Source organism: Plectropomus leopardus, chromosome 19 (genome assembly GCF_026936395.1).
Source record: "Plectropomus leopardus strain MGB_pleo_1.0 chromosome 19, ASM2693639v1, whole genome shotgun sequence".
In the NCBI taxonomy this organism is placed as follows: Eukaryota; Metazoa; Chordata; class Actinopteri; order Perciformes; family Serranidae; genus Plectropomus; species Plectropomus leopardus.
The window spans coordinates 6,709,590-6,726,760 of NC_142194.1; the positions used below are offsets into that span (position 1 = coordinate 6,709,590).

General features: G+C 41.8%; 1 long non-coding RNA gene across 1 annotated transcript in view; it reads left to right on the forward strand.

The window, feature by feature from the left end:
* Positions 1–16,949, forward strand: part of LOC148186292 (uncharacterized) — a 40,326-nt gene extending 23,377 nt beyond the window's left edge. The window contains exon 4 of the long non-coding RNA XR_015775003.1: positions 16,858–16,949. This is a non-coding gene — a long non-coding RNA (uncharacterized LOC148186292). The remainder of the gene's footprint in view (positions 1–16,857) is intronic.
* Positions 16,950–17,171: the final 222 nt, after the last annotated feature.

A 17,171-nucleotide genomic window follows, 5' to 3' on the forward strand; every position in this document is an offset into this window, starting at 1 on the left:
TCTTGGCAAAAGGAGAACAGTTTTGACTGTGAAATTAAGTTGTTAGATACAGCCTGCATAATGGAAATATGCATTGTGTTGTAGGATGATTGAGATTTTGCTTCGGTCAGCTCCGAAATCATTTTGAGGTTTGAGAAATTGGCCAATACGAGCAGTTTTTAAATATGTTGTTAGCGATAGCAGATACATAGAACTATAATATTAAAGGAGCAATGTGTAAGATTTAGCAGGATTTAGTGGCATCTATCAATGAGGTTTGCAGAACAGATGAAACTTCTCCTGGTTAGAATTATCTCAGTGTTCATTTTTCAGGAGGTTTTTACCGGGAGACGAATTATTAATCTCCTCCTCCAAAACAAGCGGACCCAGTGATGTCACTGCTATAAACATTGAATAAAGCAGTTTCACACTGTAAATCAAACCAGCACTGTTTGGCATGTCGGAGATGGTCCATAAGTCCAGCCCCTAGTGCCAACCTGTACTCACTTTTTTATGCCCCTGCACGGTTGATAGCCCTGACTGGAGGCTTTATGTTTATGGGTTGTCCGTCTGTTTGGGATCTCAAGGACGCCTCAACGGAATATCTTCAAATTTGGCACAAATGTCCACTTGGATTCATGGATGAAGTGATTAGATTTTGGTGGCCATACGTCAAAGATCAAGATCGCTTTGGCTTTCTTGTCTCATTCTTGTGAACATGATATCTCAAGAACAGGTTTTTTTTTTCTTCAAATTTGGCACAAAGGTCCACTTGGACTCAGTGATTACATTTAGGTGATCATACGTCAAAGATCAAGGTCAATTTGGCTTGCTTGTCTTATTCTTGTGAACATGATATCACAAGAACTGTTTTGTTTTGTTTGTTTTTTTTTTTAATTTGGCACAAACATCCACTTGGACTTAAAGATGAACTGATTAGATTTTGATCATTAAAACCATATTTACACCTGATGAATTATATTTTAGGATGTCCATTCATTCGCCCACCAGTCCCATTCTTGTGAACATGTTATCTTAAGAACATTTCTTTGAATTTGGCACAAACATCCACTTGGACTCAGCAATGAACTGATTATATTTTGCTGGTATAAGGGTCAAGGTCACTGTCACCTTGTTTGTCTTATTTTTGTAAATCTGATATCTCAAGAAAACCATGAGGTGTTCGTTTCTTTAAATTTGGCACAAACATCCACTTGGACTTAAAGATAAATTGATTAGATTTTGGAGGTCAAAGTTCAAAGGTCAAGGACCCCATCACCTTAAAAAATAGGTTTTGGTAGTTTGTTAGTAGATAGTTTTTTTTTTAATGATAAAGTGATAACATTTTGTATCCAAAAGTCCAAAGGTCAACTTCATTGTGACATCATAATGCTCTGCAAGACACAGAATTTGTGACACTAATCTTCGGTTTCTACTGTGCTGATTGTTTAGTACATCTGTGCTGCCAGGAGGAAGATGCGTGTGAAGTCTGTTTTCACAGACATGGATGTAAACTGTTTGTGTAACTTGACTGGTTCATGCAGACATACAGCCACAAGGCGATAACTTACTCTGTGCTCACCTTATTTCTGATCAGGAGGTTTTTACTGGCAGCCACCACATCTGCAGAGGTCTCGTCTCAGAAAGATGTGATTTAAACCAGCAAAACTACTGAATAAAGCAGTTTCATGTTACAAATCAGTGTTTCTTCTATGCTGTTTGGCTTGTCATGGAGGGGCTGTTAACAAGCTGATGTGAAAACAGGAATATCTCTATCCTGAGTCAGTGTTTGGTTTGTTTGTTCTGGGCGAACTGTCGAAACATGGCGATCTCCGTGTACAAGGACCAGCTCTCTATGTAGATAAAACCAAAAACACAATGATTCCTGTTTTCAGGTGATTATGCACTTATAAAAAAAGCACATATTATATTATATTCCATTTCTGCCAATTCATACCCCCAAATTCCACATACTGGATCTTTAAATACAATATCTACCATATGCTTTGATTGTTTCAGCAGGCTGTATCATACACACCTCAGCGTCTTTGTATTTTTCTGCAGAAGCAAGCAGCAACAGTTTCAGACCTCTGGTTAGGAGCCCCAAGGGAACACTGAGCTGAAATGGACAGAAAACTGATGAAACCTCCCTGCGCTGACAGCCCAGTGTTTAGGCGTTGTATGTTGTGTATAGGGCGGCTGCTTGTGTGTGTGTGTGTGTGTGTGTGTGCAGCAAGTGTATGGATAACTGCTCACTGGGGTCTTATAGTCAGAGGGTAATTCTAATAAGAAACCTCTCCATCCTCTCTGTTCACCATTTCAAGCCACCCCTGCTTAACTGGTCACATTGGCAGAGATTAAAAAAAAAAAAGAAGATCCAAAGGACCAATTTCATTTCAAAACTCAATCCGCTACTGCGTGGGATTTGCATAGCTAATTAGAGGCTGTCTTACCCTTTTTTTTCCTACGCTCCTGTCCCCCTCTCCTCCTCCTCCGAGCTCGGCTTTGTACTGACAGCAAAGGGAGGCTGAGCCCCACGCAAAGACCTCTGAACCGAGCTTATCGGGCTGAATGAAACACCATGTTACTAATGTAAACTATTTTGTAGCACATCGCCGAGTCTCAGTGTCAGCTCGGGCTGCTTCGAGCGCTTTATTCGCTTTAAGTATGGAGACATTAACACTTATGACTGGCCTAGTTTCACTTTTCAAGCAAAGGAAGGTTGTTGTTCTTTATGGATTTATTTAGCATGTGTACTATTCTTTCCTAGGATGTTCAATACATTTTTAGTGACTTGCGGCTGTGTTTCCTGCTGCTTTACAGCCCCCTAACGTGGGTATTTTTTGAGGAACCCGTTGCTGTTTTTTCTGCAGCTCTTTAGCTCCCAAATGTGGCCATTTTTTAGATCCATCACCGTGTTTCTTTTGACTTTGCAGCTAGCAAATGTCTGTTTTTTAGAAAATTATCTGCTTTTCCTGCAGCCTTTCTAACTCCCAAACTTTCGGGATCTGTCACTGTTTTTCTAGTGACTTTTCAGCTCCCAAATGGGTGTTCTTGAAGGACTCATCACTGTTTTTCAAGCGGCTTTTCAGCCCCGAAATGTGGGTGTTTTTAGGGACTCCTGGCTTTTTTCTAGCGGCTTTCAGCTCCAAAACATGGGTGTTTTCCTGTGGTTTCATACCCCCCATGCGCGGATGTTTTTTGTGACACATTGCTGCATTTCCAGTAGCTTTTCAGACCCCAAATGTGGGTGTTTTTTTACCACTCATGACTGTGTTTCATGCGGCTTTTCAGTCCTCCAAGGTGTGTGTTTTTTGCGTCCTGTGGCTGTTTATCCAGCGGCTTTTCGGGCCCCAAATGTGAGTGTATTTTAGTGACCCCTGGCTGTATTTTTATTGGCTTTTCAGCCCCCAAATGTAGGTTGTTACTGTGTTACCAGAAGATTTTTAGCCAACAAGCGTGGGTGTTTTTTTAGCAACCCATAGTTGTTTTTCCTGAGGCTTTATAGTCCCCAATCGTAAGTGTTTCTCTGGGAGGTTGTTGTCCTTTCTGGCTTCATTTTGCTTGTGTATTGCTATTCTCTTAGCATGTTTAATAGGATTAGTGGTGTGCAGTAGATTAGGGTATTTTACCCTCGATATAGTGACAAAGGGTGATTAGGAGACATGAGGGATGGGTGTTGCATTGACTTCCCATTGCAGCAGATCTCACCCTCGGAGAAATTTTAAACTTGTAATGACCATTTTTCTTTGCTGTTTTCCTCTCTTCCTTTGTCTCAGACTCTATCAGTCATTCTGTCTCCCGCTCCTCCTCCTCTCCTCTCATATCTCGGAGCCCGTACACATCGGAGAGGGGCTATTAAAACCAAAGGAGTCACTGGAGGCAGGTTAAATCAGCATACGCGATGAAATGCATTGTTCTTTCTCAGTGACTGAGTAATAACGAGGGGCGGGTAAAGACGGAGAAATTGAGACGGGCACAGAAAGTGATAGGGAGAAAAACCACACTAATATGCAACTTCATGTAATACTGAGAAGTCAAATGGGTATCGCTCCTTATAAGGCATTTATTTCTGCAAAGCTTTACACCTAATTACCCCTAAGTGCTCTTCAGGGCGGATGTGAGGCGGGAGTCTCATAATCATAATAGAAATAATACCAGTCTGATGCATATGTAAATGATCAGAGAGGAGAATGATATTTTGGACGGAGTGGAAATGGATAATGAGGGTTCAGGAGTTCAGTGGGAGCATTAGAAAATAAAAATGTCTGCGTGCTTACACTGCAGCTACCATTCCAGATGAACAATGGCTTTCCTATTGATTCTCAATATTGGATCCAATGGCATTTTAATGATTCGAGGATTAGATGAAGATAAATATTTGCCTTTAATCTATCTCACTATGTTAACAGAAATCAAGCACAAATTCCTAATAATCATGTGGCCTCTGTGAGTGTCTCCATCTTGGTAATCACTACAGACTGTATAAAATAGTGGACAAAGCCACTATGATGTCACCCATTGGTTTGCAGACTTGAGTTTGGCATTTGGCTGTTGCCATATTGGATATTTGGAGCCATAATTGAACATATTTGGATGAGAGGCTGGAGCTAACGCCAGCACTAGCTGCTGGTTTGGGGAGCACAGTGCTTTAAAAGCTACAGTTAACTGTGACAGTGCTGATACTAATTTTGCTAAAACACAACGTGCTTCCCGAAAAAACTGAACATCCCACTTTGTAGAGATGTGGTGGGACCAATTCATTGTTTTGCAAGTCACAAGTAAGTCTAAAGTCAACAAATGTCAGCAAACAAATGTACATACATAATCGCACTTGGCAACCAACTTGGACCCTCACGATGATAAGAATTAGGCAAAAGAGCCACATGGTAAGATGTAAGATGCCACTGGACGCAGAAGGTGACTTTTGGCGTCACGCTCGTACGCTGAATCACTGACAGAGATGCATGTTACGAGTTCGGAGTGAGAATAGGCTGTTATTTCTGCTGTAAAGTTGACTATTTTAACGTGGGAGTCTTAGGGGAATTTAATCTCTTTTGAAGGCAGCCTCAAGTGGCCATTTGAGGAACTGCAGTTTTTGACTCTTAAGCATTGTTTTCATTTTTTTTAGCCCACATGGGAATCTCCCACAATGAATATAAGCAACACTTCTTCACTCCAAGTCTTTTAGTTCAGGTTTGTTGTCTCTGTGTGTTCTCTTTCTATTCACTTTCAGTGTCTCCTCTCCGGTGCTCTCTCTCCCCTCTGAATCTCTCGTGTCGCTGAGAGTCTTTACACTGTGTGTTTTCTTAATCATGTGCAAATTAGCCCCTCGTCGCCGATAAAATCCTCAAATCCCTCTCGGCTTCCATCTCCATCGCCTCATCCAGCCGCGAGCGAGGCTTGAGAGCGAGCGCTGCTGGAAACTCTGCCTCACCGTCGTCATTTATTTTCACTACGCGAGAGGAAAATATGCACTGTTTGTGTTTGTGGATGTGTTAAAGGCCCACAACGTTTTGGTTGTAAACCCTCTCTCTGCTAAGGCTGTTAATTCCAAGTATAACATCTTGTCTGCTTTTCTACGTGTGTATGTATGTACGCTGCAGCTGAGTTTGTACAGTGGCTGCGCTGGTTTGTGTGTGGGCCTCCCCTCTCTGTGTCTCACACATCAGAGCTGCTGCTTGTTTCATGGTGAGGCAGATCGGTTGAAATAAATCACAGGCGGTTTTAATCAGAGTGAAGCAGCGCAGGCCAGGCCTATAAATGATGGGCCAAACTTAGTTCAACTTCTTCCTCTCCTCTCCCCTCTCCTCCATCTGTCTCCATTCTTCTGCCTGCTCACTCTCTTTTAACAAGCCCTTTATCTTCCCCGCTTTCCCACTATCCCTTTGCCTCCTCCTCCCCTCGCTATCTCACTTTTTCTCACTCACTATCTCTCCGTGTCCTTGACTGCCGGGCTCCTCCTGTAAACAAGCCGGGGAATCACATTTTGGCATTCCTGAAACTACTCTGGATTTGATTTTACAACCCAATTAAAGTCGAGCAGTAAATCAGCGGGGCCTAAGAACACTTCTTTATTCTTTCTTTTCTTTTTCTCAGTGGGCACCTCGGGAAAAATTTAGGACTCCCTCGAGCTACAAACAAATATGTGAACGGGTTACTAGAAATAAGGCAGAGGACAGGAGTTTACAGAGCAGAGGTGACTGATATTCGCCCGGTCCTATAGAAGAAAATGTTGCCAATGTACATTTCTGCCAAACACAAAGATGTTTAATTTGGCCATTTAATACGAACATCTCTACAGTGATGTAATGCATGAGCTCACTTTGTCATGGGGGGTGGAGGAGATGGTGGATAGCGTGGTCAGTTGCAGTAAAGAGCAGACTGCTGTTCGAAACCAACAAACAACAAAAACGATTGCTTTTTAGTGAGTTATTGCTGTATATCCAGTTCAGCATCCAAAAGTGGGTGTTTTTCTAGCAACATGTGGCTGTGTTTCCAGTGGAATTTGGGTATTTTTTGGGACTAATTTCTGTTTTTCCTGCTGCCTTTTAGCTTCCAAACAAGGGTGTTTTTCAGAGAATCGTTGTATTTCCAGCGGCCTTTTAGCCACCAAACAAGGCTTTTTTTAGCAAGTCATTGCTCTGTTTTTACCTGCGTTTAATCCCCCAATATGGGTATTTTTAGTGATCCATTGTTGCGTTTCAAGCAGCTTTTCAGCCCCTGCACATTAGTGTTTTTTAGCGCACGTCACTGTATTTCCTGCGGCTTTTTAGCCCTCAAATTTGGGTATCATTGAGGACCCCCTCGTGGTTTCCCGTGCAGCTTTTTTGAGTGACCGCTGGCTCTATTTCACTGTGGCAGTTTAGCCCCAAAACATGTTTCTTAGGGATCTGTCACTGTGTTTCCAGCAGCTTTTTAGTACCCAAATGTGAGTGTTTTCTGGCAACATGTGGCCCTTTTTCTAGTTGCTCTCCAGTCCCCAATTTTTTTTTTTACAGGATCCATTGCTGTTTTTTCATGCAGCTTTTTAGCTCTCAAATGTGGGTGTTTTTTTATCATTGTGTGGCTGTTTTTTAATGCTGGGATAGTTCCACAAAACACTGTTTTATTTTTACAGACAACGCTGTGTTTCCTGCAGGGATTGTGGCACTTTTGAGCCAAAACATGATCTTTTCCGAACCACAGCCAGGTGGTTTTTGTGCCTAAACATTACCACAATAACCACGGTATTGTTGAAAGTTTGAACATATCAGCTAAATATCAATGTCCAAGTATAACGTATCCATGGTCTGCAGAAATGAACAATGTCAACATTTATTCTGGCGATTGGGCAGCCTATCTTGGTGAGGAATGTCAACACACACATGCACATCCATGGACACACACACACACACACAGTCATATAATCATTCATTTGCACTGTAGCTACCATCTCCCTTCCTTTTTATACATTTCTCCCTCACACACACACACACACACACAAAACCCTGCAGCAGACCTGACTAGATATACGGTAAACCTGTCACTAAAACGGAGGCATTTGATTCATCAGAAAAAAATCAATAGTGGAATATTCTCTACTCTACCAGTGTCCCATTAATCTGCCAGTAGATTAAAATGTCACACAGAGTGGCGGACGGCAGCCGCAGCGGAGCTGTTTTTCATGCCGCTCTACGGCCCAGACAGTAATTGCATACGCTAATCAATCAAAGGGATGTGCTCGATTGTCATTTTTCATTACAGAGACAACAGGTTACGACAGCCTGTCAACTTTACTGGAGAAATGTGTGCTAATGACTTATCAATAATGGGCTGCGGCCGCTGTGACGTGCTGTGATTTGAGCAAAAGATAATTTGGAAAAAAAAATATTCAAAAGGAGATGATAAAGTAGCTAGAAACCTTCTTTTCACTGTTTAACTCGTCGCCTGACTCATTGTGAAACATCTCCTGGCAAATCGAGATACTTTGTTAAACACATTTGTAAACTGTTTGCACGGAGGTCTGATTGGAAAGCGCTGCAGACAGGGAAGCCATCAGGGGAATTCTCACTGTGGCTTTAGATGAGCTGAATAAACGATTCTGCTCATTACATCAGTAGCTCCCTTTCTGAGGAAAGAAAACACAATCAAAGCCATGTTAATGTAAAACGCCCGTGTGCAAACAGTATTTTTGGCGCGCATGTCCGTGCTGCTAAGTGATAAATGCAGCAAGCACCTTACAAAGACTGGATGACAAAGTTAATTTGGCCCCAGCAGACACGTCAGACCGATGAAGTTCCATATTACTGCCACTGCCTCACAAAGGCACCATTATACTGGCGGCGAGACGTCGTTCATCCACCGAGCTGCTTTACATGAAGGCTCCCAGCTCCTTTATTAACTCCGTGGAACTCCTGCTGCAAAGTTGGAGGCATTACAGAAAGAGGTATGAGACTAATCAGACTCCAGCTCGACTCCCCCTGCCAAACAACTGCCACGGCGCTTTGACAAATAAAGGACGCGGCCTTGAGAAGTACACGGGCGAAATTCGCACCGTATCTGTCTTATTGCTTTGTTTGGGGCCGAACAGCAGAGGGAGAAATTAGAAATGGCAATTAGCGAAATAGAATGAGCACATATGGGTCTGCCATGCATCAGGGTTTTGGTACCAGTGCTGAAAATTACCTCAAATACTAAATGATGTGTCTTGCTCCATGGCATGCGTGTTGAGAAAGGAATCCCCTGCCAAGGTCAGTTTTACTTGGTCATTATGTCATGCTTCTTTACCGTTAGCCTGGTCTGACAGTCGTCCTCAGGCCACACTCTGGATAACAGAGAGGGAGTGGAGTGGATAATACCAGCGGGGTCAAAAGGCAAGAGGCACCAGAGACTCTCATGATTACGCAGGTATCTCAACAATGTGCCGCTTTGTCTCCGCTGAGGGGTATGAAGTCAAAATAAGGTCACTTTTTTGGGGCGTGAATTAAAAGATGGATGTCCATCAAAGGAGGCTGATTCCAAAAAAAACCCTCTAAACCAGGGATAGTCAGCGTGCTTTGCTTGGGGGCCACTTTTGCTAAATTACTGTGGGCCAGGGGCCAGTCGCTGCAGCCCCATGTTTCTATGGGTTTCTATGGGATGTTTCTGGGTTTCTGGGTTTGTTGTAAAATTTTAGAACATTTGTAGGGTTTTAGGGTTAGGGTTTTTTAGGATTTTTGAAGTCGTTTTAGGATCTCGGATATAAGGATGTTTCTAGGATTTTAAGATGTTTCAGGGATTTTAGGGCATTTCTCAGATTTTAGGACGTTTCAAGGATTTTTGCATGTTTCTAGGATTTTAGGATGATTCTCAGATTTTAGGATGTTTCTAGGATTTAAGAACATCTCTTGGATTGTAGGATATTTCCAAGACTTTAGGATGATTCCCTAATTTTATCGTGTTTCTCGTATTTCAGTTTCCAGGATTTTTGGACATTTCTCGGATTTAAGGACATTTCTAGGATTTTAGGACATTGGGGTCTTAGATATAAAACATTTCCAACATATAAAAACATAACATATAAAAACATTTCCCAGTGTGAATCACTTTTGTTTTTTATGATTTTGCCGCGGGCTGTAAGCTGACCATCACTGCTCTACACTATTGAATACTCTTAATAAGCCAGTGAAAGGATATTTTGTGTGCTTTGCAAATCCAGTGCTGTCAAACATGTGTAAGACACTCCATCTATCACGTGTTTGATGTGTTTTCTCAGCTGCGGCCTTCAGAATATTTCCACAAAGTAAACTTTAGGTGAGAGGAATCCCACCTGTGAGAGTGAGAGTGAGGCCATTAACAATGAAGGCTTGAAAAGTTTTACACTCTGTGATTAAGTCCATTGCAGCTGTGTGAGGAAGCCAGCAATCATCTTTTTGCAGGAGATGACCAGAAACTTTAGATCCGCACTGAAGATTTCTAAAGGTTGCATCACTGTTGCGGATTGGGATAACAACCATTGCTGTTGTAAATATTGTATTGAGCTGCTTTTTTATCTGCACATTTCCCTTTTCTGCTGGCTTTGACCAATAACTCACCCATCTACTGGAAGACACTCGTCAGATATGAGCTGGACTTTTCTGAAAATGGGTTGAATAAATGCAAACAGCACATCATTTAGGGTTGTTAGCAGTTTTGCCTAAATACAGTTTTACTGATACCACTTTTCAGCAAGATTATCTCTGGTTCTTGAGCTGGTTCTGTTTGGTGCTATCTAGAAAACCAGCCTGCATCCACTCGGGGTGTATATAACCAGTTTCATTACGATTCTTCAGACAATAATACTATATCTGCCATTATTACAACGTCTACCGTTGTTCTGCCATCGCTTTGATTTTTGCTTTTGGCCATAAAAGATAAAACATCACATAAATAATTTTGTAACTGGTTAAGTGCAGTAAAGTTTACTTTAAATTAAAGATACTACAAACAAGCAGACAGACAAAAATAATATTTACAAACAATAAAAAAACCATAAAGCAAAAGAAACGGTCAAACTCAGGAGGACATGATTACAAAAGAAGTGACAAGAAGCAAAAACTTATTTAATCCCACACATTCTCCGTCAGTCATTGAATTTTAATTAACCAGCTTCCTTATGAATTTAAACCTTTACTCTAATTAATGAAAAATATAAACACATGCACAGACATACCTAAAATCAATTTAATAATTATTCACAGAGGAAGATAAACTAGGAGAAAATAAACATTAAGAAATCAAATAAATAAACAGTAACCCCTGTAAACACCTGCTGATTGTCAAACCCGCTCTTCATTCCTGTACCTCGTCACAGTCATGTGATCAAGGACACGTCCTCAACGGAGGGGAAATACACAAAGCACGGGGCCCCGCCATTGTTCTGAAAGTCCATATTCAAAAGAGTATTGGATGGAATTGGAAATTTGCGTTTTCTTTGACGATTTTCTGAAAATTCGGTTAAAATTGGTGCTTTGTTTGGATGAAAAACCCGACTAATGACTGAGTCGATGCAGTGGGCAGAAAAACCAAAGCACAATGATGAGTCAGTGGTTTAAACTTAGCAACAAACCTCAAGACCTGAAATATAAGTGAGAAAGAGAGAATGAACAGTAATAAATAACTCAAAGCGCTGCGGTTTTGGCTCGTGATGAAAACACATGGCAGCTATACGACAGTCTCCTAACATCCCCCTGATGCCCTCTCCAGCTGTACCTGCCCAGTGGTGGTGGGACCTCCGTGCAGCATGTGGAGGCGGTGACTCATCAAGGGGTGGCCTTTCTCTCTGCGGTCATTATTAAGGGTTGTAACTCAGCGGTTTCTGCCGTTGGTGGCACTAAAATGTTCTGATTGCTGCGTGAAATGAAATTTGTGGGGAGAGCAGACGCGGTAGTGGGTCCACAGAGGCTGTAAAGAAAAGAAGAACTTATTGTACAGGGTCTGTAATGGGGCTCGATGTGGTGGAGAAGGGGCTTCCCAGGGCTCATCACACACATGCTGCTCTCACTTTGTGATCTCTCAAAACCACCCACAGATGCACACTTTCTCCCCAGCTCCCTTATCATCTTGAATGTGTGTGCAGAAAGTGGGAGAGAAAAAGCAGAAATGTCTTAGATATAAGCAAGTTTTTAGGAGTATGGTTTAAGAAGAGCTTTAAAAGTAGACATCAATCTGGCTAACCTAATCTCCCGGCCTAGTCGATGTATATGAGCCGAGTTTGTCATCAGGAGAAAAAAACACACAAAACTTTTTTTTTAGCCAGATATCAGCTGCATTTGTAGCAGCAATTGTGACACCAAAACTAGGTGTTTTTAAGAGAAACATTGGCAGCATGGGTAACTGGGTACCAAAGTGGGTGTTTCTTTTTTCCAAGACAAAGACATCAGCAGCATTACCGGCCATGATTGTGGCACCAAAAGTGGGTGTTTTTTAGCGAGATATTGAAGGCATTTCCAGTGGCGATCGCCCCACCGAAACTTGGTGTTTATTTGCTATACATTAACAGCATTTCCAGCAGTGATTGTGCTACCAAACTGCTGTTCTTGTGAGACGTTGGCCGCACTTCCAGCATAGATTGTGCCCCAAAACCGGATGTTGTTTTTAGCGGACATCAGCAGTGTTTCCAGCTGCGAGACATCAGCGACAGTTTTGATAGTGCTCAAGCAAAAATGTGATCTTGTCCTGACCATAACTAAAGTGTTTCTTGTGCCTAAATATAACCACAGTGTTGCGGAAATGCAAAGAAATGTAAAATTTAAGCATATCTGCTACACAAATGTTACATATCTTTGGTTTGCAGAAAAGTACAACGTCAACATTTACTTTGGCGATTGGGCCGAATCTCCTCAGCGCCATATGCTCGAGCTCAATGACTCTCTGAAAAGGGAATTTAGTGTTGAAGTGTGTTTTCTAAAGGGAAATGAAGAGGACCCATGGGAGATGTTTTGGGCCTGTGAGAGGGAAGAGAAAAGGGCAAACTGAACGACGGATGCCGTCTGTGATGAAGGGCATTTCAGTAGCAGAGCGTCAATAAAGTTGGCGGTGCCATTAGGTAGCTACTGTTTATTACACTTAGCACCTAAATGGGTTGTTGAGCACTGAGTACACAACTTAAAAATCTAAGCCTTGTATTAACAGCGTTTAAATCCTCCTCTTTCTCTGCTCTAATCCTTGCTTAGTTTGTGCCTGTGGAGGTTTAGGAGAACAACTTCTTTGTTAGTATAACATGGGATTAATGTGAGCGTGAAGCTGCTAAACCCGTGGGATTACAAAGTTTACTCTGCCATAATTCACAGTGATAAGCAACACTGGACACAGTTTTCTGTCTTTTCTAAAAGATCCTCATCCACAGTTTAATGAGTTAAACTAAACACAGGGCAGAGGGAGTAAAATAAGTTTCTTTTTTATGACACTTTTTCTATTTTTGTCCAGTTATTTTCTTGTCAAAATGTTGACACGGCCGAGGTTCAGTTTCAAAGACGGAGCTGTTTCTGATCTTCTACAATTTATTCTCAGAAGATGTATTCCTGTGATATCCTGTGTTTTTTTGACTGTCACGGTGGACAGCAAACAGGGCTTTTTGAAAAATACAGAAAGCACAAAATACTGTAATTACTCTCCGCTGGGAATTCTCGCTCTGTTCAAAGTCTTGCAGCAAAGTGACTTTCATAGCAGCGTCAACAATGGAAGGAATGTGAAGAAATAGAAAAAAAGGAATAACTCAGGCTGTTTTAAAATAAAAAACGTGCAGCTAAGTGTCAACTCAAATACTACTTACTGCAGTGGAATATGGGAAACCACGGTCTAAATATTATGCCAAGGCATCTGCTGGCAATGCCGCTCTGGCATTCCATCAGGAATACCAGCAAAACGGTGTTATCAAAACAGCGGTCCCATGGGAAAATGCCCAGTCATTACTAATCCTCCACAGACAGGAGGGAAACAGAAAATGACATTTTCTCTCCCTTTTTATTCACTGCTGCATAAAAACCTGAGCTCTCGGTGCTACACCACAAGCATTTTCAGCCATGTGACTGATGTGACTCTAGTTTCACAACGTCAGTGAGACGGTCACTTTGTCAACCATTGTGGTCCAAAGTGGAATATTGGGAAGAGCGGGGGGTAATTGTACAATATTTGGTTATGATTTCATTACTCCAAAACCTCCAGAAGTACTTGGATACAATTGTTGGTTCTGTAAATTACATTTATGTTCTACATATGAACAGTAATCAAACATTTTACAAGCAATGTTAGAGTCATAATATTGATTGAAACATTAGAAGTCGAATGTGACATCTGCCCCAAAGTGCAGGGCCAGTTGTAACATCACAGAACAGACTGATCCATCACAATTCAGTGGTTTGCAATGTAATTTTTTACAGATATTCACAACCCAAAAATGACTCGTTTCACTATCTGGATTTGATCCACTCTGTCCGATAACATTTGAAAAATGTAGAAGAGCTGCAGGTTTATTTTATATGCAACATTTTGGCTTCATGCACCACTGAGCAACTTTCATAGGAGTGAACAGGGTCCCATCTCCAGTATCCAGGTCTCATTATACATCCATGGGAGGGGCAAAGTTTGAATGTTGTGTTTACAAACAGTAAGGAGGGATTCCTGCATAGTATGACTTATCCTATGAGGTTCTAGGTATCCCTCACGCGTCAACCTAGAGTTCAGAGTGAGAATAGATTGGGTATCCATATAAGCTGAGGAGTGCGACTGCCCCACAAACAATGGACTTTTGTGCAGGAGTCCGGAGTTTGCGTCCCGTGTGTGTTTCCCACAACTTACCATGTGCCTCCTTTCGGTAAACCTAACAATCTGTGACTTTTGTGCCTAATCCCAACCATCGTGACAATCTGTGCTGTCGCGTGGAACATGCATTTGTTGACATCACTGTAGCTGCATCCCGAAACGTCACAGGTCGACGCTGCAAGGATAACTACATTGTCATAGGTTGACGTGGAAGGTCACTGACCGAGCGTCACCATGTGATGAGTTTGGAGTGAGACTGTGTTGTGAAAGTGTGCCTAACGACACCCCGTGCAGAGCTGCGAGCATGGCTGCAGACTCTTAGTCTTGGTTTCTTTACCATCGCTTCTTTATGCTTCTAGGTTTAGACATTTCGGGTTTTCCGGCCAGGACCACACACATTCACCAAATGGTTACTCTTGTTTTTGTGATCATGCCATTAAGGAATTGTTTCTTTTAAACAGTCTTGCATCGGGAATATTGTCTGGCAGCTGTGGAAAGTGAGCATTAAAGCCACAGGGGGCACAGAGGACCTCCTTCAGTCATCCCACACTCGCAAACCCATAGGAAGGAATAATTGGTCGCACTCCTTCCGAAAACACACACAGAGGAAATGGGCAGCATGCCAACTCCCTCGGGCGTGATGCTCCTTGACCACAAAACCCACACTTAACACCTCACCCCACTGAGCACACCCTCAACACACCCTCAACAAAGACAAAGAACAACTGATCTGCCCCCTTTTCCTGCCAGTTTGCTCGTATCTGTCACTCCTCTCTGCCGGTCCCTCCTTCTCCTGTCTGCTCTTGAGAAAGGAACAAAATGATGATTAATGTCATGTTAATGTACTCGTATTAATATACAGCTGTAGATTGGAAAGAACAGACTTGTTTCTCCAAAGGGATTTGGAGGGTGTGTGTGTGTGTGTGAGGATGCTAAAGGGGGAGTTTGGTGAGGCTGTGTGAGGCAGACAGGTGGTGCTGATGGGGCTACGTGATTCACTTTGCTCCTTATTTGCATACATATGACAACCATCTGTGCTAATAGGCCTCTGCGATGTCTCTATTAGGCTCAATGCCACGCTGTTTTGCCTGAGGACCGCGGCGTTGTACCAACATTGTGCTCATGTCTGTCGGCTTTATGCAACACACCAGCTGATGCCGTCGAGCGAATGGGGATAGGATGGGATGCTCTGATTTTTGGTGGGAAACAAGTGCAGCAGTGAACCATATGGGCTCCAAACTGAGGTCAAACGGTGTATTTTTAGCATTTGTTTAGAACAGCTTGTAGCAGCGGATAAGTTCTGCACAGGAAATGGCTATAACTGACAAAGGTTTTAAAAGTCGCAGCGGCTCTTCTTGACATAAGAAAAGACCTCTGCGATGATTCATACATAAAATATTCTTTACGCTTTATGAAGACATACAGTATATAAAGCAGAGAGCCTTTTTTAAGTATAATTCAGTGTGCATGCTGCGTCAGCTGCCGAGAAAGAGCATCGTCTTGCATCACTGCCTCACAAATACTTTAATTCACCAGGAAAAGAAGAGTCTATAGTGAAAGTACAATGGCAGATGCGCCATGCAACCCCACGCAATAACCCATTACTCTCCGGAAATTGACGTGGAATTGTCTGTGGTGTTGTTTCAGCAGCTCCAGGGTGCTCAAGTGCATGACAATTCAGCTGAATGTGTCAGAATGGTTATGCTTTTTCAAGGTTTTCACGGAAAGTGCTGTATTATTTTTCCCTTAAAGCACAGTGCGGGAACATGATGGAGACGCTGACTGAAGAATACACACACACACACACACACACACACACACACACACACACAGTTCACACGGTTAATATTGAGAAGTACAGTGCTGTTCGTGATTATGGTTGATTAGTTTTCCTCATCAGGTATTGTGAACAGTGTGTTTTTTGATTGTTGTTAATTTACCAGAATTTGTCAAATTTAAATGTGTGTTTTATTTGATTTTTGAAGTTTGAAAATGTATCATTAATATAATAATATGATGTCAAGCTAGAAAAAATCAGTTTCATAGTGAATGGCTCCCTTTTGCATGATGTGGGACCCCTCTTTCAAAGAAATACGAGAGCTGGACTTTCCAAATATTCCTGAATGATAAACTGTGTATTTTAGGGGCTTTAAATTGTGATATGACAGGCGGTTGTCCAACCAATAACTATTATATTATGTTGTAATATTTTATGTTTCTTTTACCGTTATACACATATATTTATATTGCTTCTATTTCATTTAATACTGACGCTTTTGTTTCATCTCCACTGGACTGATGAATTATCACTGTCTTTTTTAACAGAAAACACAGAAAAATTCAATAAAAAGATTGTCGAAAAATGTAACAATATGTAAAATGTAAAAAAATGTAAAATTATGGGTTTTTGTGTGCCTAAATCTAAAAAAAAAAAAATTAAGAGCGCCATAGTTAGCATGTGAAAATCAAAAGAAATACAGTGTCATTTTGCTAAGTACTACTTGTCAGTATGGTTTCAGTATTTTGTGTGTCCCTTTTTTATCATTGTGTGTCCCCTCTCTAAATTTAGATGTTTTTGCAGGTGGAACTCACCACGACTTCTTTGTTTCTCAGCAGCACATTGTGGAGTCACTGGGTTGATAATTGATCCCTCGAGCCGGTCGGACCTGATCAGATTGATGGATGAGGGGAGCAGCTGCAGCAGAGGTAAGTGAAAGCAAACTTTTATACCCCTGCAGAATGAAACAACGAAGTTTCTCTTTCACTGCGCCTGGCGCTCTGCCGCTCTTGTGTTTCTGTCTCGAGTACACTCCTTTCTCATTAAAATATGTTGCAAATTTTAATGAGAAAGGACATGCATTCAACAAACTCTTTAGGCTTTCAAGATACCCGCTATGCATTTTAGAAAAAGTTAATAAACAGAGATCAAC